This window comes from Elephas maximus, chromosome 1 (assembly GCF_024166365.1).
Source record: "Elephas maximus indicus isolate mEleMax1 chromosome 1, mEleMax1 primary haplotype, whole genome shotgun sequence".
NCBI classification, from domain to species: Eukaryota; Metazoa; Chordata; class Mammalia; order Proboscidea; family Elephantidae; genus Elephas; species Elephas maximus.
Genome location: NC_064819.1, coordinates 81,494,011 through 81,501,472, shown reverse-complemented (window position 1 = coordinate 81,501,472; position 7,462 = coordinate 81,494,011). Strand labels below are relative to the sequence as shown.

Sequence of the window (7,462 nt, the reverse complement as noted above, 5' to 3'; positions counted from 1 at the left end):
TCCATCAGGAAAATGGAGATCGTAGTAAAAAGTATCTATCGTTGAGGCAGTTTAGAGGATTGAACGACAGTAAATGTAAGGACAGTGCATGGCACGTACTAAATTTTCAGTAACGTTCTTTTGTTATTTATCGGTGTTTTGGACAACTATCGAGTGTAGAAATATTGTAGGAAAAGATTAACGTGATGGAAAACAATCTTGCATCCTTATAAATATTATGATTTGGAAGTCGCTAGCATGTAAGGTAGCGTGGCCGAGCGATCTAAGGCGCTGGATTAAGGCTCCAGTTTCTGTGGGGGCATGGGTTCGAATCCCACCGCTGCCAACTCTATTGTCACCTCAATTTATCTGAGAACAGCATTGGCAAAAGCCTAACCTTTGCTATCGGGTTTGATTACTACTCTTGGCGAGCCCTTTTATATAGGACAGTGTGGAACTACCCCCGAAGAGTTTCCAAGGAGCAGCTGGTGGGTTCAAACTTTTGATTGGCAGCCGACCTCTCTCAACTAGGTCGCCCCAGGATAGCCAGATATTTATCTCCGTAACAGTAGGTTAAGATCAATTACCATCTTTTAAAGAAAATGAGACTATTGTCATTTCTCACTATTCTTTATATCTAAGAACAGTATTTCATGTACAAGGGGTAATCTTTATGTTTTTTAAATGTTCATTTTGAAACAAATATAACTCCCATAATTTCCAAATTACAAAAACTTAAGAGTTTATACACAGTGAAAAATCTTCCCTTTCCACCACCTCTCCTCCTCATTCTGCCTCCACCGAATTCTGCCTACCCAGGCAACTATATTAGTCTGGGGTTACCTGCAAGGAATATTACCCGCATAAACAAGCCCATAACCAGTCAGAGTCAACTGTGACTCAGAGAGACTCCATGCGTGTCAGAGTTCAACTGTGTTCCATAGGGTTTTCTTTTTTTTCCCTACAGGGCTATTTTAATAGGCTCTCTGCTTGAAATAGCTGAGTTGGACGGTTCTAGTTTAAAACACCAATGAATAGGAAGTCCTACCAATTGCTAAGGTTTTAAACACACAGTCAGAGCCTCTGAAAATGCCCCCACATAATAAAACAAGCAGGGCCACTGGACTGGGTTTCGGTTTCTCCTTTTTCCTCTACTGGAAGCCTCTGGGGCAGTGTGGCTCTCAGCCCTTGAGGGAGAGGGGGTGATCCTTCTCCTCTGGCTTTCTTCCTTAATCTGCAAATGGAATCATGTGACATGACACTTCTTTTCAGAGTCTAAGCCCACTGGTAAAAATGTATAGCAGAACCCATTGGACATAGTGTTTGGAGGCGAATATTCTGTAGGTTTTTGATGGCTGATTTTTTGGAAGTAGATTACCAGGCTTTTCTTCGAGGTGCCTATGGGTGAACTCCAATTTCCACTCTACCGTTTAACAGCTCAGCCAATTAACCTTTTGCCCCACCCAGGTACAAACAAGCCAATAGGGATCTATTGTTTTTTCACATTTCATACTTTCCAAACCTACTCTATTGCATATTCCATATCAGGGAAATTAATATTTCCCTATTCCTGGTGGCATAGTGGTTAAGTGCTATAGCTACTAACCAAAGGGTTGGCAGTTGGAATCTACCAGGCGCTCCTTGGAAACTCTAGGGGGCAGTCCTACTCTGTCCTATAGGGTCGCTATGAGTCGGAATCGACTCGATGGCACTGGCTTTGGTTTTTATTATTATTACTTATTAGGCAAATTGTAAATATTTTCTCCATAGTTCATTATTTTTTCACTTTGCTTATGCATTTTTTGTTTGTTTGGGTTTTTGGTTGTTGTTTCATTTTCTCATCTTATTTTTTTTATAATTTTTATGGTGCTTTAAAGTTTACAAATCAAGTCAGTCTCTCACACAAAAACCCATATACACCTTGCTACACACTCCCAACTACTCTCCCCCCTAATGAGACAGCCCACTCCACTCTCTATTTTCCTGTCCATTTGGCCAGCTTCTAACCCCCTCCACCCTCTCATCTCCCCTCCAGGCAGGAGATGCCAACATAGTCTCAAGTGTCCATCTGACCCAAGAAGCTCAGTCCTCACCAGCATCCCTCTCCAAACCATTGTCCAGTCCAATCCATGTCTGAAGAGTTGGCTTTGGGAATGGTTCCGGTCCTGGGCCAACAGAAAGTCTGGGGGCCATGACCACCGGGGTCCTTCTAATCTCAGTCAGACCATTAAGTCTGGTCGTTTTATGGGAATTTGGGGTCTGCATCCCACTGCTCTCCTGCTCCCTCAGGGGTTCTCTGCTGCTTTCCCTGTCAGGAGAGTTATTGGTTGTAGCCGGGGACCATCTAGTTCTTCTGGCCTCAGGCTAATGTAGTCTCTGCTTTATGTGGCCCTTTCTGTCTCTTGGGCTCATAATTACCTTGTGTCCTTGGTGTTATTCTCCTTTGCTCCAAGTGGGTTGAGACCAATTGATGTATCTTAGATGACCATGTGCTAGCGTTTAAGACCCCAGACGCCACTCTCCAAAGTGGGGTGCAGAATGTTTTCTTCATAGATTTTATTACGCCAATTGACTTAGATATCCCCTAAGGTGCCCAAACCCCTGCCCCTGCTACGCTGGCCTTTGAAGAATTCAGTTTATTCAGGAAACATCTTTGCTTTTGGTTTAGTCCAGTTGTGCTGACCTCACCTGTATTGTATGTTATCTTTCCCTTCACCTAAAGTAGTTCTTATCTACCATCTAATTAGTGAAAACCCCTCCCTATCTCCCCACTCTTGTAACCTTCAAAGAATATTTTCTTCTCTGTTTAAACTATTTCTCAAGTTCTTAAAATAGTGGTCTTATACAATATATGTCCTTTTGCAACTGACTAATTTCACTCAGCATAATGCCTCCCAGATTTCTCCATGTTATGAAATGTTTCGCAGATTCATCCCTGTTTTTTATTGATGCATAGTATTCCATTGTGTGAATATACCATAATTTATTTATCCATTCATCCACTGATGGGAACCTTTGTTGTTTCCATCCTTTTGCTATTGTAAACAGTGCTGCAATGAACATGGGTATGCATATATCTGTTTGTGTAAAGGCTCTTATTTTTCTAGGATATATTCCAAGGAGTGGGATTGCTGGATCGTATGGTAGTTCTATTTCTAGCTTTTTAAGGAAGCGCCAAATTGATTTCCAAAGTGGTTGTCCCATTTTACACTCCCACCAGCAGTGTATAAGTGTCCCAGTCTCTCCACAACCTCTCCAACATTTATTATTTTGTGTTTTTTGGATAAATGCCAGCCTTCTTGGGGTGAGATGGAATCTCTTTGTAGTTTTGATTCACATTTCTCTAATGGCTAATGATTGTGAGCATTTCCTCATGTATCTGTTGGACATCTGAATGTCTTCTTTCGTGAAGTGTCTGTTCATATCTTTTGCCCATTTTTTGATTGGGTTATTTGTCTTTTTGTAGTTGAGTTTTTGCAGTGTCATGTAGATTTTAGAGACCAGGAGCTGATCAGAAATGTTGTAGCTAAAAACATTTTCCCAGTCTGTAGGTAACGTTTTTACTGTTTTGGTGAAGTCTTTGGATGAGCAAAGGTGTTTGAGTTTTAGGAGCTCCAAGTTATCTAGTTTCTCTTCTGCATTGTTAGTAATGTTTTGTATACTGTTTATGCCATGTATTATGGCTTCTAACATTGTCCCTATTTTTTCTTCCATGATCTGTATTGTTTTAGATTTTATATTTAGGTCTTTGATCCATTTTGAGTTTGTTTTTGTGCATGGTGTGAAGTATGGGTCTTGTTTCATTTGTTTTGGAGATGGATATCCAGTTATGCCAGCACCATTTGTTTAAAAGACCATTTAACTGTTTTGGGGCCTTTGTCATATATCAACTACTCGTATGTGGATGGATTTATGTCTGGATTCCAATTCTGTTCCATTGGTCTATGTATTTGTTGTTGTACCAGTACCAGGCTGTTTTGACTACTATGGCAGTATAATAAGTTCTAAAATCAGGTAGAGTGAGGCCTCCCACTTTGTTCTTCTTTTTCAGTAATGCTTTACTTATCCAGGGCCTCTTTCTCTTTCATATGAACTTGGTGATTTGTTTCCCCATCTCATTGAAAAGTGTCATTGGAATTTGGATCAGAATTGCATTAAATCTATAGATGGCTTTTGGTAGAATAGACATTTTTACAATGGTAAGTCTTCCTCTCCATGAGCAGGTATGTTTTTCCACTTATGTAGGTCTCTTTTGGTTTCTTGTAGAAGTGTGTTGTAGTTTTCTTTGTATAAGTCTTTTAGATCTCTGGTAAGATTTATTCCGAAGTATTTTGTCTTCTTGGGGGCTACTGTAAATGGTATTGATTTGGTGATTTCCTCTTCGATGTTCTTTTTTTTAGTATAGAGGAATCCAAATGATTTTTGTATGTTTATCATGTATCCTGATGCTACAGTAAACTATTAGTTTCAGTAGTTTCCTTGAGGATTCCTTAAGGTTTTTCTGTGTATAATATCATATCATCTGCAAATAGAGATAACTTTTACTTCTTCCTTGCCAATGTGGATCCTTTTATTTCTTTATGTAGACTAATTGGTCTAGGTAGGACCTCCAGCACATTGTTGAATAAGAGTAGTGATAAAGGGCATCCTTGTCTGGTTCCCTATCTCAAGGGGAATGCTTTCAGGGTCTCTCCATTTAGGATGATGTTGGCTATTGGATTTGTATAAATGGCCGTTATTATGTTGAGGAATTTCCCTTCTATTCCTATTCTGCTGAGAGTTTTTATAATGAATGGGTGTTGAACTTGTCAAATGTCTCTTCTGCCTCAATTGATAAAATCATGTGATTCTTGCCTTTTGTTTTATTTATATAATGGATTACATTAATTGTTTTTCTAATTTTGAACCGTCTTTGCATACCTGGTATGAATCCCACTTGGTCATGGTGAATTATTTTTTTGATACGATGTTGAATTCTATTTTCTAGAATTTTGTTGAGGATTTTTTTCATCTAAGTTCATGAGGATTTTTTCATCTAAGTTATAGGTCTGTAATTTTCTTTCTTTGTGATGTTTTTACCTGGTTTTGGTATCAGGGATATGCTGCCTTCGTAGAATGAGCTTAGGAGTATTCTGTCCTTTTCTACGCTCTGAAATACCTTTAGTAGTAGTGGTGTTAACTGTTCTATGGAAAGTTTGGTACAACTCTGCAGTGAAGCTGTCCGGACGAGGGCTTTTTCTGGCGGGGGGGTGGGGTGGGGGGGAAGTTTTTTGATTACCTTTTCAATCTCTTCTGAGAGACACTCTAGTTTTTCTTTAGGAGAAAGACCTGGCAATCTGCTCCCATAAAGATTTCAGCCTAGGAAATCCTATGGGGCAGTTCTACTCTTTCACATGGGGTCACTATGAGTCAAAATCAACTGCATGACACCCAACAACAACAGCTAGTTTTTTTTTTTTTTAAGTTCTTATTTATGGAAATAATTCAAGAAGGTGAGACAAAGTCCCTGTTTCTCACCTCGGAGTATGAGGACCCACAGTGTTTGTCCACTGAGCAGGGAGGAGGGAGTTCAAAGAGGGCCAAGGACCTACGAGAGAGCAATGGAAGTCTCCCACCTCCACAGTGAAACACTCCTCAAGGGCCAGAGGCTGGGGCCAGGAGGACAGGAGGTGAGAGCTGCCTACACCCTCCACCTTTCTCTCCACACAACAAAACAGCCACGGAAACAAAAATTGACAAATCAGAATTGAATCCCTTTCAGCGGCTCCCCCTTTTCTCAAAGTATCTGCACGTCACTTTGTCTGCAGATGGGTGTGTGGTCAGGGGGCCAGGCTCTGGGTGGATGCTCCCTGCCTGGCACCCCCTTCGGGGAGGGAGTACATGACACAGTTGCTTCTGTCCCCAAGCTTCTGATGGCCCCACAGTGTTTCGAAGGCTGCATCTATTTATGGAAGCAAACCGCCACAACTTTGTCCAGCTGGGTTGCTGGTAGGTTTGAACAACCAGCCGAGCTCTTAATCACTGTGCCACCAGGGTTCCTTCGCTAAAGATTATAGCCTTGGAAACCCTATTGTGCAGTTCTACTCTGTCCTATAGGGTTGCTCTGAGTCGATTGTGAGTCAGAATCAACTTAATGGCAAAGGGTTTTTTGACACCCTGAATCTGGACTACTAGCCTTCAAAACTGTGAGATAATAAATATTTGTTGTTTAAAGCCACCTACTTTGTGATACAGTCATGAATTGCTTAACAACCACAATACATTCTGTGCAAGAGGATGCATTATGTGATTTGGACTTTGTGCAAAAGTCCTGTATTACATATAGGCAGTCCCCGGTTTACGAATGAGTTCAGTTCCTAAGTATGTCTTTTAATCAAATTGGGACAGTTAGGTGTGCTTCATAGCTAATGTCAGTTAGTCAAATGTTTATGGTACATAGTACAGCATGTAGTGTACCTTTCTATGCATAAACATTTCCAGATACACTAAAACTTCTTAAACATAGTAATACTGTAATAATAACAATGTTTTGATGCACATGGCAAAGTAATGCCTGTTTGTTATTGTGAATCATTGTATGTACCTTAAATATTTAATATAATAGGATTTATAGGGGTTGGTTCGTACCTAATTCATAATCTTGGGACTGCCTGTAATCCTAAATAGTTTTATCTTCTCTCTTATAAATTTTATTTTGGTTCTTACTTGCCTTTGTGAAGTCTTTCCACCTTCCTGAAGAATGGAAAAACACTTATATCAACTCTCTTGTCCTTTCTTGCACAGATAACCTCTTCTCCAGTTCAGCAAAACCAGACTGAGGCTTAGCAGGTGCAGGGAAAGTAGCTAAAGTTGACAATCATGGGCAGAAAGATATCAGAAGGTAATATGATAAACACTAATGATCCTCCAACATAAAGACTTAAGGGTCATGTATGCTACACGGGCGTTTCAAACCCACCAGCCACTCCATGGGAGAAAAATGTGGCAGTCAACTTCTGTGCAGTTCTACTGTGTCATATAGGGTCACTCTGAGTCGGAATGCACTGGACCACAACGGGTTTAACCTTGGTGGAATCGACACAACCTCAACGGCAAAGGGTTTAGTTTGAGTTTTTGGTTTGTCTATTGATTTGTGACGGGAGACACTTAACTCAAACTCCACCCCTCCCCTCCTGCAACAACTCTGTACCCAGACATTGGAAGTCAATTTAGGAAGCTTCCACTTCTTGCCCAACAATAAAGAGGAGACCCAGTAGGGACTGGAAACTTCAGGCTTCTAATCTGAAATCAGAGACCTATCCCTCAGGCCACATGACCAAGACGCCAAAGAAGTAGTCCAAACCTGAAAGTGAAAGAGTTGCTAGGAAGCATTCCGTTTCTGTTTTCAAATTTTTAACTTTGCAATTGGAAGAAAACTTAACAACATTAGAAAAAGGAATCAAGCATCACCTGAGAGCTCTGAAAATAATTACTTAGAATGAAT

General features: G+C 40.5%; 1 non-coding gene across 1 annotated transcript; it reads left to right on the top strand.

Moving 5' to 3' along the window:
* The first annotated feature begins 243 nt into the window (after positions 1 to 243).
* TRNAL-AAG (transfer RNA leucine (anticodon AAG)) lies at positions 244 to 325 on the top strand. The gene has a single exon. It is a non-coding gene; the product is annotated as a tRNA-Leu (tRNA).
* Positions 326 to 7,462: the final 7,137 nt, after the last annotated feature.